General features: G+C 35.1%; 2 long non-coding RNA genes across 2 annotated transcripts; both read left to right on the plus strand.

The window, feature by feature from the left end:
* Positions 1–4,119: 4,119 nt before the first annotated feature.
* Positions 4,120–5,568, plus strand: LOC148930376 (uncharacterized). Its single transcript, XR_016136809.1, has 3 exons — positions 4,120–5,031; positions 5,142–5,209; positions 5,286–5,568. It is a non-coding gene; the product is annotated as an uncharacterized LOC148930376 (long non-coding RNA).
* A 1,479-nt stretch (positions 5,569–7,047) lies between these two features.
* LOC125196416 (uncharacterized) lies at positions 7,048–8,497 on the plus strand. The gene is made up of 3 exons (XR_007171888.2): positions 7,048–7,959; positions 8,070–8,137; positions 8,214–8,497. It is a non-coding gene; the product is annotated as an uncharacterized LOC125196416 (long non-coding RNA).
* The last annotated feature ends 12,392 nt before the right edge of the window (positions 8,498–20,889 follow it).

The raw sequence follows: 20,889 nt of genomic DNA on the forward strand, positions 1-20,889 counted from the left end.
ACTTTGTTATTTGTGCCCCAAACGATTAATCACTTAGATAAATAAGTCTTGCACAACGAAAAGTCATTAGGTCTGTACGTATATAAGATTCCTTTACATTTCTCTTTTTGTGGCCTACATTCTATGTATATAGCGTAACGATCCATCCCATAGCAGCTCGTGACCGGCGGCACACAAGTGCGAAAAGTCCAAACAACTATGCCCTTCGTGATTGCCTTGTACTAAGAACTCGATGATTAATCAAACAGTCTTAACTTGGATAGGTACTGATGTCACCTAGAAGAAGCATGACTGCAAATTTCTTTTATTGAAAGGACTATAGAATATCCAAAGGGATAAGAATAACATCTCTTGCTCGACTGTTGTGAATTTTCGACCTCAAATCGTGACAATTGATTTTGAAGGCAAGTACTAAGTTCAATTGAACTTATCGTATCCATTCAAAGAACTTCAAGGTTCAAATGGTTTCAAATACTTAAACCCATCGAATTTGTGAATTCAATTCTTATGGGAACTTGAAAGAACATGAGGTAGGTCATGAGAATAAGATGATACTGTATGAACTCTCAATTTCCATAGTAGGCTTGTCAAATAAGATGGTTAAATTGTCCGTTCAAATTGACTAGATCCGGACATCAAGGATGATGATTTCAACATGTCAAGATCTCAGATGATTAGTCGCAAGAGGGTTTAGAAATGTAAACAATTGCCATTGATTAACGTTGATCATGGTTCACCAACATTATAATGTGGAAATCATGGAAATACATCAATGGATTCACAGGTAGCGACCAAAGTGAAAGAAATATTTTTGGAAAAGTCAACTACCATCAAGGAAAATGCAATACATTAGCCTTAACTTAGTGTTTCAGAAAGAAATCTTGAGCTAGAAATAATGCATGTAGTGGAACTGGACAAGAAAAATTCACTCATATAAGAACGAAATAGTCACAATATGGTTGCCAAATAAGGAGGTGAACAAAAGTTCCACTTATTGTGCCATTCTCTGAGAAGAAATGTCTGAAAAAATCAGCAACTTAAGGGTGAAGTTATACCGTGAGAGTTAAAGAATCTGGGATATTGATTTTATCAATGGTGGGTCATACGGGGGACAACAAACAACAAAGATGCTTGAGAACATATAAGTCTTTCGAATTTAAGATTTGAAAGTAAGTCACCATTTTCGTAAAAAAAAAATAAATAAATAAAATGATAGTGACTTATTACTTGCAAAAACGTGAGTCAATCAAAAGTCTTAAAAAGACGGCAGGACACCCTTGTTCAGGATGTTCAAAATGAGATTATTCTGGAGGGCATGGCCGTAAGCAACTTTAGAGTCGAAGGTTTATGACCGGAGCTTATGAAGTCAACACCTTACATTTTCTGAACAATGAGCTCAACTACTATAGCCAACAAATTGAAAGAGAGTCACAACTTTCGTAGGAGAAAAAAAAAATGAGGCATTAGTTGCATAAATCCAAGTCAATCTAAGGTCTAAAGTAGACGAGGGCATTTTCATTAAGGAGGTTCATAGAAAGAAATCGATGGGAATCCAAGTAAGTACTGTTGATCATAATCATCTGTTCCACTTATGTGACACTTTCTTGTTTGTTCTTTCGGAGCTTGTACATGATCAGAGCGTTCCAGGAAACCATAGATTCCAAGCTAGGATTCCTGGTGTTACAACTAATAGCTGTCGTTGAAGGTCATATTTTCATAATGATCTCGATAAGTCAGGACGTTCATTCTCGTAAAACATTGCACTCTCCATCGTGCTTCACAGCGTGCTATAAGCATTGTTTCTAGATCACGTAGCCTCCTTGACTTGCTACGCAAGACTGGATCACTTAATTTGATCGTAAGTACGATATCTTTTCGTGTAAGGATACACCTCCTTTACTAGATCAAGGGTACGCTCATTTTGATTATGATTGAGTTCATGAAGACAAAGGGAACTTCATGTTGTTCCCATCATTTAAAACGTTCAACAGACGCCCATGTGCCGTAGGTAGTTTCTCGTATCTCGTCTGATCGTTACCATCTAAGAATAGATGGGTTATTTATAAATTGTTAGGTTCATTCTTGTACATTTGGAATTGTTCCAATTACAACATCATGGATCGTGGTCTCGTCAAGAGATAGGGTAGAGGAAAAGGTGTGGGGTCCACTTTTAGACACATTCATCTATATTTCCTCATTCTTAAAACAAAATTAGGGGTTTGCCCTAACTTGCATATACTCGTTCATTTTATCGCTTAGAAAAGCGGTAAGGAAGTCATCAACTTACAACTCTGTTCAAGAGCGTTTAGTCTAACGTACTTCTTAGGCATTCTATGTTCGCATGCGTTAGTCATTCCGTAACTTCCTAAAAAGTTCCTTAATCTATCATCATACTTCACATAATCGAGCATGTGTAACTGATAATACTTTAGCATTTGTCTCAAAGACATCCTTATGCTTAACAATTTAAACTTGAAATTCCATGGTTCGTAGGAAAAATGGAATTTACATGCTTTTCCTTGAAAACCCTGAATATTTTCACAATATCTTCAAAAAGAAATCATTTTTTTTTTTCAAGTTCTTTCATGAATAACTGAAAATTTTTCTGGTAAAAACTTCTTTCTTACCTCATTGCTGCAGTTGAACGTGACGAGTCGAGGTGTTGGGTCCTTTTAAGCTTTCCATTTTAGTACTATCCTAGTCTAGTACTATCATTCTCGACTAAGGCTTGAAAAGAAGGTTCTTGGGTCCAGAGCGAAAGAACGGTGCTCTGATACCACTCTGTCACGACCACAACTCCCTAGTGCTAGTGAGCGTAGCTATTTCGCGACTAAAAATTCTCAATAATCAAGGGACAACAATAAAAGGATGAAATCACTTAAATCAATAGTATCAAAGGCATATGGGTTCATAGTCAAAACGTGTTCAGAGTATCAAGACTAAGTTCATAGCTTTCTAGCACTTAATTCTAGATTTGCAGCGGAAGAGTCCAAGACAAAATAGCACGTATGAAGACATGCTACTTTGGGTTACCTAACTACTTATTTAAAAGTCTTGTCCCAACACCTTCGCCTCCTCGTACACGTTCAACCTGCACATTTGAAAATAACATGCAGGGCTGAGTATTTGATATACTCAGTGGGCACATTGCCAAAAATGGTTTTATCTTTAATTGTCAATGCCAGAGTTGAGTGATCACGGGGTTTTACTTAAAAAGACCCGAGTCACTAAAATACTTTTCCTTTAGTAAAGATTTGATTGCGCAATCACATAACATAGATATACCATATCTGAAACTGATGTGAACCGGGAATGTGGCCACATTCCACGACGGTCACTGGACCGGCCAACCCCTTTTGTTAGCTCACGGTCCCCTTATGTGTACACTAGTCCGAGTAGGGTTTGCGGCCCTACTGGGACCCGAATTCGATTTAACTTGATTTGGCATAGCCAAGCAGATAGGTAATCATAAAACAAAACATGGCATGACAACATACTTGAGCAAAGATTCACATTTTCATACTGAAATCACATTTTGAAAGAAATGCCCACCTCAAAAGCTAAAGCTCTTTCCGTAATTTCCTTAACTTGGCCTTAGATGACGTTCGTAGACGCCCCTTTAGGAAATAGCATAATATTTAATTAGACTTTGATAAATCAATTAAGCTTAAACGTGGATGCATCCTAAGTGCGTGATCATTTTATTCCTTTTCCTTAATTCATAAAAAAGAGTCCCTGAGTACTAAAATAGACTCGAGGTCTTTTCATCATTTCGCACCATAAATTACTCGAGCGCTAATACTAAAGTCTGGGAATTAAATTTATCATCGTGAAAAAAATTTAGCGGACCATTACTTAACCTCAATTATTTGATTTAGCAACATAGGTGGGCTCATGATTTAATTAGGCTAGAGCAAACTCCCATTTTATTTTAATTATTAGCCCAACTCCTTAGATTATTTAAAGAATTGGTCCATTAATTAACAAAACCTTAGCCCATGCATTTAATTTATAGAGGCCCAAAAGAAGAAAAGGAGAGGCCCAAATGAAAGAGGCCCAATTTCTTCCTCCCTCAAAACTATCGGCCTCTCTCTCTCAAAACACAAAATCCCCAAAATCAAAATCAAAAACCCCAATTCCTAATCCTTGCTTTGGAGAGGAACGACGGCGCATCTCCCCCCCCTTCGTCGCCGGCTCCAGCTCTGGATCGACGGCGCGCCTGTGTCGCCGTTATCGCAGCTCGCCGTCCGGCAGCTCTCCCATCACTCCTTGCTCCAAAGCTAAGTTTTTTTCCTCTCATTTATTTCCTTGTAACAATACTATGTTTCAAAGATGAAGTCTTAGTGTATCTTACTGTGTGATGTTGAAACCATCTTGGGTAGTAATTTAATTGGGGAAAACTTTGATATCAAAACTTGTACATGAGGCCTACTGTGTTGGTTTGTATTCTTACTCAAAGTATGGGTTCTATCAGTCGATATTGCTAAGTTCACATTGGATTTTTGAGCACCTATAGTTCTAAGTTCTTGATTATCTATGATTGGCTATCATGATGCATTGGTGAGGGTGGGCTATGGAATACCTCTCCTTTGCGATTCTCGTTTTACGGCTGCTTCTCCGTGTTGCCGCTGCCCCTCCTCGCCTTCTTGCTCCTCCCGATTCCTTGCTGCACTCCTTGATTGTGAGTGAATTTGTGGTTTCTGGGGAGGGAGTCAGGGGCGGTTTATGGTGGTTTATATAGGCGAAGTGTGGTGTACTCGTGAGGCCTTAAATGGCTGTCAAAGCTCTTTGTTTTCATGCTGCAGATGGCACCTTTAGTTTACTTCCTTTGTCTCTTTCTTGAAACATAAGTACTACCTTCATTAGGTTACTTTGTTTGATGTGCAGGGGAAGCAGGTGGCTGTTCGGTTTGGGCTGATTTGGCGCAGCTGGAGGGACACGTTTTGGGCTAGCTGATCAGCAAGGTATCGGTCAAAGGATAGGTTGCCACTCCAAAAGAGGCAAGTCTCAAATTCTTGGCAGCAATGAGAGGTAAATTCTAAATGTTTTATCTCAGTTGTCCCTTCATTCATTTATTACTTAGTACACAGGTTTGCAGCCTTGTACTCCTAAGTTTTAAGAATTTTTGTTTTCACATACAGCTCTCGGTTTGGTGCATTGGCTGTGTAGGAGTGTACCTCCCATTTTGGGATCATTTAGACCTCCTTTGGTAAAGAAAGGATGCCTCCTTCCTTGTTTGGTTTGATGTTGGGAAAAGTAATCTAAAATATTTATTAGTTTTGTAGGTTCTTGCAGGTTTAATGGCAGATAAAGGAAAAGGGTTTTTTTAAAAAAAATTTTGGGGATGTGGCCTGGGATCGAGACGAGGCAGTCGGGCTGGCTGCACGGGCCTTCGGGCTGCCCTCTAAGTCTTTGGGCCGAAAGAAATCTCGTGTTCGAGAGTCGAGGCCCAACTCTTTGTATATTTGTATTCTTAAATTCTTTTTTTTTTTTTTTTTGTCAACACATGTGTAAATCATTTTTATTTCTTGACGTTTATTGTATTTCACACGTATATACGAAAATCTGTTTTAGTTTGATCGACACTCTTCAAATTAGCAACCAAGCAAGACCATCGACTAATATTTCTGATTTGAAAACAACAAACATTTCTCTAGGTTGACATTAGTCTTAAAGAAAAGGTAACAAAGAGCGGGTATTACATGCACTCTGTCACGACCACAACTCCCTAGTGCTAGTGAGCGTAGCTATTTCGCGACTAAAAATTCTCAATAATCAAGGGACAACAATAAAAGGATGAAATCACTTAAATCAATAGTATCAAAGGCATATGGGTTCATAGTCAAAACGTGTTCAGAGTATCAAGACTAAGTTCATAGCTTTCTAGCACTTAATTCTAGATTTGCAGCGGAAGAGTCCAAGACAAAATAGCACGTATGAAGACATGCTACTTTGGGTTACCTAACTACTTATTTAAAAGTCTTGTCCCAACACCTTCGCCTCCTCGTACACGTTCAACCTGCACATTTGAAAATAACATGCAGGGCTGAGTATTTGATATACTCAGTGGGCACATTGCCAAAAATGGTTTTATCTTTAATTGTCAATGCCAGAGTTGAGTGATCACGGGGTTTTACTTAAAAAGACCCGAGTCACTAAAATACTTTTCCTTTAGTAAAGATTTGATTGCGCAATCACATAACATAGATATACCATATCTGAAACTGATGTGAACCGGGAATGTGGCCACATTCCACGACGGTCACTGGACCGGCCAACCCCTTTTGTTAGCTCACGGTCCCCTTATGTGTACACTAGTCCGAGTAGGGTTTGCGGCCCTACTGGGACCCGAATTCGATTTAACTTGATTTGGCATAGCCAAGCAGATAGGTAATCATAAAACAAAACATGGCATGACAACATACTTGAGCAAAGATTCACATTTTCATACTGAAATCACATTTTGAAAGAAATGCCCACCTCAAAAGCTAAAGCTCTTTCCGTAATTTCCTTAACTTGGCCTTAGATGACGTTCGTAGACGCCCCTTTAGGAAATAGCATAATATTTAATTAGACTTTGATAAATCAATTAAGCTTAAACGTGGATGCATCCTAAGTGCGTGATCATTTTATTCCTTTTCCTTAATTCATAAAAAAGAGTCCCTGAGTACTAAAATAGACTCGAGGTCTTTTCATCATTTCGCACCATAAATTACTCGAGCGCTAATACTAAAGTCTGGGAATTAAATTTATCATCGTGAAAAAAATTTAGCGGACCATTACTTAACCTCAATTATTTGATTTAGCAACATAGGTGGGCTCATGATTTAATTAGGCTAGAGCAAACTCCCATTTTATTTTAATTATTAGCCCAACTCCTTAGATTATTTAAAGAATTGGTCCATTAATTAACAAAACCTTAGCCCATGCATTTAATTTATAGAGGCCCAAAAGAAGAAAAGGAGAGGCCCAAATGAAAGAGGCCCAATTTCTTCCTCCCTCAAAACTATCGGCCTCTCTCTCTCAAAACACAAAATCCCCAAAATCAAAATCAAAAACCCCAATTCCTAATCCTTGCTTTGGAGAGGAACGACGGCGCATCTCCCCCCCCTTCGTCGCCGGCTCCAGCTCTGGATCGACGGCGCGCCTGTGTCGCCGTTATCGCAGCTCGCCGTCCGGCAGCTCTCCCATCACTCCTTGCTCCAAAGCTAAGTTTTTTTCCTCTCATTTATTTCCTTGTAACAATACTATGTTTCAAAGATGAAGTCTTAGTGTATCTTACTGTGTGATGTTGAAACCATCTTGGGTAGTAATTTAATTGGGGAAAACTTTGATATCAAAACTTGTACATGAGGCCTACTGTGTTGGTTTGTATTCTTACTCAAAGTATGGGTTCTATCAGTCGATATTGCTAAGTTCACATTGGATTTTTGAGCACCTATAGTTCTAAGTTCTTGATTATCTATGATTGGCTATCATGATGCATTGGTGAGGGTGGGCTATGGAATACCTCTCCTTTGCGATTCTCGTTTTACGGCTGCTTCTCCGTGTTGCCGCTGCCCCTCCTCGCCTTCTTGCTCCTCCCGATTCCTTGCTGCACTCCTTGATTGTGAGTGAATTTGTGGTTTCTGGGGAGGGAGTCAGGGGCGGTTTATGGTGGTTTATATAGGCGAAGTGTGGTGTACTCGTGAGGCCTTAAATGGCTGTCAAAGCTCTTTGTTTTCATGCTGCAGATGGCACCTTTAGTTTACTTCCTTTGTCTCTTTCTTGAAACATAAGTACTACCTTCATTAGGTTACTTTGTTTGATGTGCAGGGGAAGCAGGTGGCTGTTCGGTTTGGGCTGATTTGGCGCAGCTGGAGGGACACGTTTTGGGCTAGCTGATCAGCAAGGTATCGGTCAAAGGATAGGTTGCCACTCCAAAAGAGGCAAGTCTCAAATTCTTGGCAGCAATGAGAGGTAAATTCTAAATGTTTTATCTCAGTTGTCCCTTCATTCATTTATTACTTAGTACACAGGTTTGCAGCCTTGTACTCCTAAGTTTTAAGAATTTTTGTTTTCACATACAGCTCTCGGTTTGGTGCATTGGCTGTGTAGGAGTGTACCTCCCATTTTGGGATCATTTAGACCTCCTTTGGTAAAGAAAGGATGCCTCCTTCCTTGTTTGGTTTGATGTTGGGAAAAGTAATCTAAAATATTTATTAGTTTTGTAGGTTCTTGCAGGTTTAATGGCAGATAAAGGAAAAGGGTTTTTTTAAAAAAAATTTTGGGGATGTGGCCTGGGATCGAGACGAGGCAGTCGGGCTGGCTGCACGGGCCTTCGGGCTGCCCTCTAAGTCTTTGGGCCGAAAGAAATCTCGTGTTCGAGAGTCGAGGCCCAACTCTTTGTATATTTGTATTCTTAAATTCTTTTTTTTTTTTTTTTTGTCAACACATGTGTAAATCATTTTTATTTCTTGACGTTTATTGTATTTCACACGTATATACGAAAATCTGTTTTAGTTTGATCGACACTCTTCAAATTAGCAACCAAGCAAGACCATCGACTAATATTTCTGATTTGAAAACAACAAACATTTCTCTAGGTTGACATTAGTCTTAAAGAAAAGGTAACAAAGAGCGGGTATTACAATCATCGTGTATTTATGCATGAAAATTGAGAAGAGAATCCAAAAGCCAATGATAAAGGAAACGATCCAGATGAGAAGACTAAAAACTAGGGTTAACAATTTTTTGCCACAATACGATCCAATGGCGGACGCATGATTTTTATACTGGGGGGTCCAAATTTTACATTAGCGATAGTTGCATATTTTTTAGTGTCGGCGATTATAGAAACAACCCGAGACATTACGAAGCTGTGAGAGAGATGAATAGTTTGAGATGCATTTTTCTCCAATTATGTGCTGCTTCGTATTTATCAGTTACATTTTCTCTTTTCCGATACATTTTATATTCCCTCCGTCCATAAAAAAATAGTCTCATCTAGACGAAAGTAAGAGAGATGAGAGAAAAAGAAGATAAAGTATAAGAGGGAAAGTAAAAAAATAAGAGAGAAAATATGAAAAAGTGGATAAAGCATGAAAGAAAGTTTCTATTTTTGAAATGATACTATTTTTTGTGGATGGAGTGAGTATTTTTATTTGATTTCTATTATGCTTTTACTTTTTTTATTCCAGCCCATATTTTTTGCTTTGGATGTCTAGGTGAAAAAATTGCTCACAATTAAAAAGAAAGAAATAAAAAACTTTGGTGAAAAAATTGCTCACAATTAAATAGAAAGAAAACAACTAAAGGGCCCATAATTAGAATTGAATAAAAAATGCCAACAATGAGATTCGAACACACAATCAAGTGCTTACACAACCAATTCATTAATCAACTGAGCTAACTAAATACTTAAAAAATGTTTTCTAATTATGGATAATATAGCTAAATAGAAAAATGGGTGGGGTTTCCAAGGAACCCCAATACCCCCACATAGGTCCGCCCCTGACACGATCACCTCACATGAACACAATGAAACAATAACACGATGATTTCGGGGTTGGTCGGATTAGTTCGGGTATATGTTAATATATAAAATTATTATTTTTTTTAATTAAAAACATATTTTATTTTAATTTTATTATTTAAATTTAAATCGTGATAAAGTTTTAATCATATTATAAAAAATTTTAATCGTGTAATATCATATTTTTTTCATGTAATATTAGATTTAAATCTTGCAATATCATGTTCTTGTCATTATGCCAGGGCTAATAATTTTCGACATAAACATACAAGAAGTTAATGAGCTGGAACCTGATAAGACCCGGTGATATAGAGTTGGGATAGATTAGGTCTTATTGAGCTAGGTCGATATTGGATTGACCTGATAACGATCCAATTAAAGAAGGAAAGAATTTGGTCGAGCTGGTATAGAAGGAGAGAAAATATTCATGGATATCCTTAGCCAGATCCAAGGGTCCTAACCTCCTAAACAATCCACATATCTCGCCTATATAAAGAAGACTACTTGCATGAAGAAAGGGGATAGCCATAGTTTAGTTTAGTTTCCATTCCAAGAGTTTAAGTCAACCACCTGGCCAACTTATTGCGTTTCGGATGAGCTCTACTCGGATTATGAGTTAACCGAGTGCGAGCTAATTAGGCTGGAATCGCATTTGGTAAAAAAAATTAACCCTAACCCTCTAAATTTACTGAGTTATTCAAGATAGTTCACAAGTTTTTGGTTGCATTGATATTCCTAATGAAGAATAAGTGCATCTTTACAAATTCATATATAGTCATTAAACATAATTCCTCCGTCCTAAATAAGTTGAGGAAAAAAAAAAAATTATCCGAGATTAAGAAATGGTTGAATGAATTAAGTAAAATTAAATAAAATATGAGAGAAGACAAAAGTTGAAGAAATAAAGAAAGTAAAATAGGTGATGAAATAAAATAAAAGTATTAGACATTTTATTTTTTATTATAAGAAAATAACTCAAACTTAAATTGGGAGTAGTACTCAATTTAGTTGAGTCTACCCACACTTTCTTTTCATTGAAATTGTTTGAACTGTAAAATATTAATTAGAGGGGCTAGTGTTGTCCTTCGTCGTTAAAAACTATGAAATTCGTAACTTTCAGATGTGAGGATTTATTTTCATTAATGGGATGGCATTTACCGATTAGTTGATAATCGTTTGATTGTAAAAGTTGGGCCAGTTATTCGAACGTTTGGGCTATTAAAGAAATATTTTGAAAGTGTCTCTACATTACATTGTATAAAAAGTATAAAATAAAATGATGAAAAAAATTAAGTTAAAGTTCTAAATCTAAACCAATGTTCACCTTGACCCGAAACCTACTTAAAGCATTACTCCTAATAAGTCATGCATTATTAATTGAATAAAATTCTACAATAACACGATTTCGATGCCGTATAGAATATAAGTATTGAATTAAATTCGGTCTCGGCGCTTTATAATTTCTAGAACAATGTTAGCTGTAATCTTTGAATAAAATTCCAGTTTGGTAAAACAATATTAGTAAAAATAACTATAAACATCACGTAATTATTTATCCAATCGCGTTCGAGAGAGACTTTGTTTATTACCCAAAAAGTTCATTTTCCATTAACTGGAAATAGTATTCTCATCATCTCAGTTGGGGGTGGGGTCTTCAATAGCAAAATTATAATAAAGTAATTTAATTTGAATGTAGATGTATTTATTGTTGTAGGTATTGTCTTGATTTAACTGTTTTCGGAAATATCGCTTTTGGTGATAGAAGTCCATGTGCCCCCTCAGATAATAGTATGGTGGATGTCCCATCAACATACATATTCACCAATCCCACCTTCTGCAGATTTAATTCCTAATACACCCGTCATTTTCATATAGTGGTCGTATCATCCTTATTCCTTTATTTATTTTTCATTTTCATATTTTAATGTCTCCTATTTCTTAGATTACACTCCATTCGTTTTATAAAAATAATTATATTTTAAAATAACATATATTTAACGTACAGTTAGCAAAAATGGGACAAAAATATAAAATCACCAAAAGAATAAGTATCAACTTAACTAAAATAATAGACATAGTCTATACGGAGAAAATGTTAATAATCTATTTTATACTAGAAGCATTAAAACAAAATGTTTACTTTATCTCCACGAATCTGGACTAAACTTGGTATCAGCTAAAACTAATATTTAAAAGTATCTAATTTATGTTTTGGCAATAAACCGCGGATAACACCCTAATTTATGTTTTGGCAATAAACCGCGAATAACACCCTAACGAATATAAGAAATACATAATCCATCATGAAGGAGCCAATTATGAATATCTTGTGGTGTCATCTCTAGAGCGTGGAGTCCTCTACCAAACCCATAAGCAAAAATGTGCCAAATAATCGGCAGCAAAATTCTCTTCTCTATGCACATGATGGATGACCATTGAATCAAAATCTTGAATAAAAGAACATACCTTTTGCACAATGGCTCGACAATTAACACAAACATCATAACGTCCAAAATTGTTGATACTCCACCAAAGCTATCACTCTCCACCTCTAACTTTCTAAAACCTAAATCTGTTGCCAGTTGTAGACCGTATAAGATGCACCAAAGTTCAGCAGTTAGAATAGAACACTTCCCGACATTAACAACAAATCCATATCTCCATACATCTAGATCATCACGAAATAATCCTCTACCAAAAGTCCGTCCTGAACCTCCTTCTAGAGAGACATCCGTGTTGAGCTTTAATGTATCTCTCGACGGTGGCCACCAACTAACTAAGATAGGCGATCAAGAAATACCTGCAGCTCTATCGTCCCCTATCTGAGCCTCCACCACCCATTTGACCATATTAATGATCTCCATCATAACAACTTCAGGTCCTCTCCTAATTTCTTTGAAAATAAAGTCACATCTCTTTTTCCAAATGTACCAACATCCTATTCCAAAAATTAAACTCCATCTAAGACCATTCCCCATCAAACTCTTAGAGCTAATATTCTGAATCAACCAATCTGTCAGACTCAACGACTACTCAAAGAATATTTCTTCTCCACCATATCTCATAGTGTCCTTCCATGTTCTTAGAGCATCGGTACAGTACATATGTAAACATGTCACAAGAATCTTTCCTCCCCACCATATATCATAATGCCCTTCCATGTTCTTAGAGCATCAGTACAATCTCGTAACATATGTAAACTACTCCCAGTTCCACAACCACATATGTCACAAGAATCTGTCTCCGATAGTCGCATCCATGTCGCTTCTTCATATAAGTTTTTATGTCTATGTATTTTAATTTCTCCTCATTCCTTATTCTACATTGATAAATATAAATTGATTTCGACTTAAATGCAATAAATCAAAATTTGAAAAGTGTTTTTGGTATAGTTTTAGTGTAAACCTAAAGATAATTATTTTCTTCAAAATACTATAATAGGATTGGTTTTGCAGTAGTGTTGGAGGTATTTCTCTATTGCATTTTAAGTTTTGTAGTACTGTTGGAGATAGTCTTAACACTAATAATACATAAAATAAAATATATTTGCATTAATGCAAAAGAAAAACTACATGTCTACGTAATATTCATTTCTTGTACTCTTTCTGTCCCCTAAAAATGAAACTCTTTTCTTTTTGGTCTGTTCCCTAAAAGGTAGAAACTTTCTATCTTAGAAAAATTATTTCTCTTGAATGAGGCAACAACTCATCTCAGAGCTCATTTCTCTACAATGAGAGTTAATCACAAAGCCTATCTCATTTTTACATCAACACCATTTTCTTTTATTTTTAATGTCAATGTCTAAATAATTTAAATTTAAATACGTAATAAATTAATTCTCTAGTTACATTTTTCTCTCACACATAATAAAGGATGAGGTATTTATACGGGTAAAAAATTAATAAATTAATATTTTTTAGAAAAATTGAAAATCGGCCCCGACACCCCGCAATAGGGGCCTATCTCAGGGCTTACGGGGAGCCGAAGGCGGATCGTCTGTGGCGATGGCTTGGCCTTGGAGTGGAGCCCATGGTGAGTGGAGGTCGGTCCAAGCTCCACAATGGGGGCCTTTGAGCCCATGGGGTGGCCGATCGCTTGGCCCTTGCGATCGGCCACAATTGTGAATACCCTTATTAAAGTAGAGAGAATAAAGTAAGAGAGTGGAAAAATAGAGAGAGTGAGATTTTTATATTTTATCTATAGTGAAATATCTCAACAAAAAAAAAGTGTCATTTAAAGCGTAGACGGAAAGAGTATTAAAAAATCCCAATTAGAGAACATGCGCGTAATCGATGCCAATAGAGCGCACACTATTTCTGTCGAAATTTGTAAACTGACCTGCTTTTACGCCATAAAAATGGCTGTTAATTGGTACTAATAATTAGTTAATATAACTAGTGGTTGGGAGGTTGCTTTTGTCTGTTGTAGTTAGTTTTTTCAGTTAAATGTCGGTTGTTTATTCGTTCTTTAGCAATTCCTCATGTCATAGTTTGGTTAACAATACTGTGAAAATTAGTCAGATGCATCATTAATTAATTAATCATATATAACTACTGATTGCTTTTAAGGAAGCTATACTTATATCTTATATTATTCCAGAGTCCAGACCACAGACCACAGAATATGCATGCATCTACTTTATCGATTAATTAATTTTAGCTATCGTAAATATTAGCAATCAAAATTCAGAGAATAAATGACTTTTTATTACCATCTCCGTAAATTAAATGTTGTCCACTTTTTATTATACACATTTCGCGAACGGAAAGAATAGTAATCTCTCACTATACATGATACATTTTTTTTGGAACAAGTTTTTAAGTAGTGGTATTTAGTGGTTAATTGAAGACCGAATAAAGTGAAAGTGAGAAAAAAAATAGGACATATAATAAAATAAAATAGAGATGGAGTATTGTTTTTTCCCATAAAAAGAAATGTTTCACTTAGAATAGGATTTAGGATTTAGGATTTAGGATTTAGGATAGTATAAAAGAACCCTATAATAGGACGGCCCAAAATGAAATGCGCATCACTTTTGACGGTGGAATGAAGGAAGTATAAAAGAACTAAAATGATTCACACTCTAACCAAGTTAGTACTATAAATCAGATTTTGCGAGAAACAGTTGTTCGGATTAGATAAATCAGTAGTAATGTAATAAGGGGTAGTGATAAAATGCAAACGCTAAATATTATAAAAACTTCAAACTATAATCTGTACCGAGAGAAAATGTCGATAAATGACAAAATAATAGCAACAAAATTTTCGATAAATGACAAAATAATAGGAACAAAAATGTCAACACAACATCAACCATTGACACTATATTGATATTTTTTATTGCTATTATTTTGTCATCCGTTGACATCTTCTAAGTTCCATATTTTAGTTTGAAATTTATATAATATTTAGAGTTTTTATATGATTATTATATATACGTAGTCAGAACACGAATATTAAATTGATTTACGAAATTGCGAATTGATTGCGACTCAATAAAATGCTGGATTTTACACCTCAGATTTTGTCAGTTAAAAATCACATTTCAATTCACCGCCCAAATCCGTTTTGATTTGCTTCATGTACTACTTACATTATTTTTAATCGTTGCGTGTTGATCAATAATTATTTATGAAAACCCACGTTACACCTTCGTCTATTAAGGATTTGATTAGAGAGAAGAAATCCTTAATTACTTGATACAATAAATATTTATTTATCTAGTTCATCCCCTTAAACACTAAAAGTCTAAAACCATTGACGGGTTGAATGCGTCTTTCCATTATCCTTTAATTTATAGATTATAATATAGAGTATGAAAAGAAATTAAATTTAAATTTGAACAACCAATTGATTAGAAACTGCAGTTCCCTTACCTCTTCTTATCAATATACATGATACATGTACAAATGAAACAACGCACGTGTATAATGTGGTTTTTATTATTCCTTTTGTCCATCAAATATTATCCATATTTGATTCGGTGCAAATTTTAAGAAATGTGAAGAAAAAATAGTTAAAAAAGTTAGTAGAACGTGGGTTTCATTATATATTACTCTCTCCATAGTTCATTCTCTTATAGTTGAGTCGTTTTTCTATTTTGGATAGTTCCCTCATAGTTGAGTCATTTCCATACATAGTACTCCATCCGTCTCAACTAAGTTGAGTCAAAACTTTTGGGCACAAAGATTAAGAAATTATATTGAAAAGTAGGACAGAGAATAGGAAATATGAAGAAAGAGTAAAATAGGTTATGAAATAAAGTAAGATTGATTGAATGTTTTATTTATTTGTTAAAAAAAAAAAGACTCGACTTAGTTGTGACATATCAAAAAGGGATATGACTTAACTTAGTTTGGTGAGTAATAATTAAACTTTTTATCACTCTTATTTTATTTTCTCTTATTTTATTCTACTTTATTAACTTTCTACTGTATTCTATCTATTTTTTTCTCTTTTTTACTATTTAATCTATATAATTAACACACTAAACATCCAATTCTTAAAATTCATGCCAAAAAGTTCCATCTCACTTATAAGGGAACGGAGGAAATTATTTTATAACAGAATATGAGTGTAATAAGTTAGTGGAAAGTGAAGTTTATTTACAGAAAAAGAAATAAAGTAGATAATATTAGAAATTTGGGCTTCTACATGACTAATTTAATGTGTATTGGGCTAAAGTGTATTTATTTGTTATGGAAATAAGTGTAGATACCATTTTGTGATTTTATATTTGATGAGGGACCGAATAGAAAATAAAAGGGTTTATATTTAATATAAATATAAGCTAGGGCTATATCCCCAGACGTCAGAAGAGCGTTCAATATCTCTGTATTCTCTCGGCAGACTATTGTAAAGGACGTCTCTGATCGTTTGGAAGATCCATAGCCGCTACAAAGCAATTCAACCTTTCAATTCATCTTGGATCAAGGTACGCTTCCGCTCTATAGTTTGTGCTCATTCTCCATCGTTCTTAGTTAATTATCATAGAGAGCTTTATATAATTGTTCACTTAATTATTCCAACAAGTGGTATCAGATCTACTATATTGATGATTATCTGAGAATTGGAAAAAGAAAATTAGATTTATATTTTTCTCATATTTTGGAATTCAAGGATTTATTTTCTTGATATAAGGGTCTTATTTGAAAGTATATAGACACGGCCGCCGCTTTCATTTAATTTGATGAATTGTTAATTCATTCAGTACATAATTAAATTCTCGTGTGTACACATAGACTTTATGTTGATGAATTGTGTTTTTTTTTATGGCTACGGTGTTTTTAATTAAGAATTGATGATGGTCATTTTTTGGGTTTAATCGTTTGAATTATGTATTGATTGTTTAATACATGAAAATTCCCTTCTACCATAGTCAATTGAAGATAACTACCGCCGCCTCATATTTTGTTTTATGTTCTTGGGTATGGATCTAAATTCCCGTATGGCTTTGAGTATTGTTTTGTGATCATCATGCATACCTAGATATTACAATTTGTGGTGGATGTTTAGTAAAGTATTCATAACAGAATTATCATGCCGGATGTTTTGCAAAGTTTAGACTTTGAATAGAAAATATTGTGAAAAATACTTTCTGCAGTATGTATATCGTGGCTGTTAATTTAGGAATGTCAATCGGGCTAACTCGTTTGGGTTCGTGCCAGTCCACTCGGGTCGCCAAGCTATTTGGATGCGGGCCATTCGAGTTATGGATTTTTCGGGTCGTAATTTTTCAACCCTAACCTTAACCCGCCGGGTTTTGGGCTAACCCATCGGGCTATTCGGGCCTAAAAGCTTTCGAAAATAATCTCTTATATCAAAATTTTCTTCTATAAAATGATTTTAAATTTTAGATACTTTTTTTCCTTTTAGTTTGGAATCATATAAAGTCTTCAAATTTTTATAATTTTCTTCAATAATACTTAAAAAGAAGCCTTTCATCTCGATCAACTACAACATAAATTAAAGCTTGTGTTCGTGACATTATTATGACATTGTTCGTTACTAATTCTTTATGAAAATAAAAAATCATATCTTATAAGAATCATTATTAAAATGATAAATATATTGAGATTTTGATGGGTTAGTTATTAATTTTGTCTTGATTGGCTTTGGTGTTGGTAAGACACAATTGGCAGATGATGAGACGGTGCAATAATGAGTTGAAGTGGAACTTGAAAGCTGATATTGTGGGATCGAGTGGAAAAGTGTAGAATGAAAATTGAATAAGACTAAAAATTGTGTAGAATGAAGATCGAGGCTTCAAAAATATAAAAAACTCTTAAAACTTAATATTTTATAATTAAAACTCGCAACCCATCGGGCCGACCTGCAACCCATTCGGGCCAACCCGTTTAACCCGCCAACCCATTCGGGCCAACCCGTTTAGCCCGTTTTGTATTCGGGTAATTAAATTACAACCCTAACCCGCTCATTTTACCGGGCTGTTCGGGCTGGTCCACGGGTTTCTGGTTGAATTGACATCCCTAGCTGTTATGAATGTATATCATGCTTGTTTTGAATGAATGAGTTGTTAATTCAGTTCCGTATGATGTCTTAAGGTTTGGTGAATTCACAAAATTTGGTATTGTGTTTCGTGTAATTGTTTGATTGTTTTGATGTTGTTTTTGGCTGTTATGTTCGTTGGTTACGATCTTGGGAACATCAAAATTTGGATATTTTATCGATTTTAGTGAAAATCGGATTTGGAAAAATTATATGGAATCCCATTAGGAGTCAGCAAATTGCGATTTGTTGGGGAGTTATTGGACTGACCGTAAGGATTTAACGACTTGCTGAGTTTGCAAGATATGTGAACCCAGTGCCTCATTGGCTAGCCACTATATTCCGGAAAGTTATCAACAACTTGCTTGCAAGCGTTTGCATTCAGTTTTTTAAAATTTAAATTCAATAATTTTGGTGCATCTCATGTTCCTTTTATTGATGTGTGTATTTTAATGCGGATATTAGTCGGCCCAAAGGAAGATTAATATTTGGCATGAAATACATGCATATCTTTGGTGATAAATACGTGACAATTATTCAGTTTTCGTGTAAGTAGTGTGATGCCCAAAGGTGGACACTATTTGACATGATTTTATTGTCAATGTTTGATCACTATAAGGAGGTTGCCACTTGCAAGTTCACATTACTGTCAAAAGACTTGATGTGGATGTTGTGCCCGGAACCTCGTAATGTTTTACTAATGTTCAAAGTAGATTAGTCGAAGCAAGACGTTGCAAAAGTAACCTCTCTTGTCTAGACTTCTTTATTGCGAATATTAGGACGGTGATGTGTGTGTATTTTTAATGCGGATATTAGTCGGCCCAAAGGAAGATTATTATTTGGCACGAGATACATACATATTTGTGGTGATAAACGGGTGACAATTATCCATTTTGTGTAAGTAATTGTGATGCCCAAAGGTGGACATTATTTGACATGATCTTATTGTCAGTGTTTGATCAGTACATAGAGAGGTTACCACTTACAAGTTCATATTACTGTCCAAAGACTTGGTATGAATGTTGTGTCGGTACCTCGAGATGTTACCATTTTATTTGAATTTTATGATATGAGCATGACAATTTATTTGGTTTTGTTATCTGTTCAATTTTGATGTCTGCTTCTGCAGTTTCTTCCAACATGAACAATATGCCAGTGTTGAATGAGTCAAATTTTAAGGATTGCGAAGATTATATTTTGATTGCTCTGGGTTGCATGGATCTGGATTACGCGCTAAGGATAGAGCAACCTACTTTTCCTACGGATGGTAGTACTTCTTATCTAAGGAGAAACTATGAGAAGTAGGAATAATCGAATTGTGTAAGTCTACTGATCATTAGGTTTAGCATCCCAGAAGCCTTTCGAGATACTGCATCTAAGTATATAACTAAGGCCAGTGAATACCTTGCCAAAATTAAGGAACGTTTTGTGAAAAACGATAAGGTTGAGACAAGCGTGCTTGATCTCAATAAAGTATATAAGGGCAAGGGCTACATAAGGGAGCACATTATGAAAATGTCTCACGTTGCTTCAATTAAGCTTGAATTCTAAAGACTTTATGTGCATTTGGTGTTGCACATCTGGTTAGTATCTCAAGAAATAAAGTAAAGGGCATTAAGAAAAAGTGTATTGAGAATGCTGCTATGGATAAGGGTTCATCACAAAGGTAACAACATAAGGACAATGATAGTTGTTTCTTTTGTGGTAGACATGGATATAAAAAGGAGAATTGTGACAAATATCACGCATGTCGTACAAAGGAAGTTACAATTCTTGTTTTGGTCTGTTCTGAAGTTAATTTGACTTTAGTCCCTAATGATACTTAGTGGGTAGATTTTGGTGCTACTTCTCAGATAATGTTATCATATGCAAGGTTGTCTGAGCTGCCGCAAGTCAATTGATGCTGAAAGATACATCTAAGTGTGATGTGACAAATCGGTGGAAGTATAGGCTATTGGGCATTATAGATTGTTATTAAAGACTGGAATTTTTCGATTTCGAAGGATACCTTGTATTGTCTTTTAGACAAAATGTTTCCATTTATGAATACTTATGTTTTGTCAATCGAAGCTGGTGAACTATTTATTCGTTCAAATAGTTTATTTTTTTTTCTTTAGTAAATACTACTCCATATTACATTTTTCTTTATTTGTATGTCTTATTGTATTTTATCCACGCATCTCCTCTTTTGTTATTTCTTTTATTTTATACTACTATACTCATATCATATATTAAAGTCATTTTGCCATTTTGATACATTCCATTGTAATTGAGTCATTTCCTTTTTTTTAGTAAAGTCAACATATTCTTCTCACTTACTTTATTCTCCCTTCATCTCTCTACATGTTTCATTTCTTACTTTATCCTTCATTTACTTAACTCGCTTAACACAATTTTTCTTAGATTGCGTGCCGAAAAGAAACACCTCCATTATTATGGAACGAAGGGAGTATACAATCATATGCTAAAATATGAAATGTTTTATTGAGAGTGGGTTGAGAGAAGTACAAATATCTTTATGTTGTTGTTTATAATATCTTTAATTGCTTATAATATTATAAATACTTATTTTAATTAGTTCTTTATCTCTAAATACATTTTTTTATTTATATACTCCATATTCTTTATTTTAAGTTAATATATTTCTATTATTAGAAAATTTTTTGTCCGGTGTATAACACAGGTGTTAGCACTAATTAATAGAAAAAGAAAACAAGAAATGTGAAAGAACCGACGTAGTTGCATAGAGCCGCATGTTATAAACAACGAGAAAGCAAAACAAGAAAAGTGCAGCCGAAGTCATTGCAGATAGCCTCATGTTGTGTATTCAGTATATTGCTTATTATTTATAAAAACTAATCTTGTAT

The sequence above is a fragment of the Salvia hispanica genome, chromosome 3 (assembly GCF_029641045.1).
Source record: "Salvia hispanica isolate PSC_SH4W2 chromosome 3, Shi_PSC_v1, whole genome shotgun sequence".
Lineage (NCBI taxonomy): Eukaryota > Viridiplantae > Streptophyta > Magnoliopsida > Lamiales > Lamiaceae > Salvia > Salvia hispanica.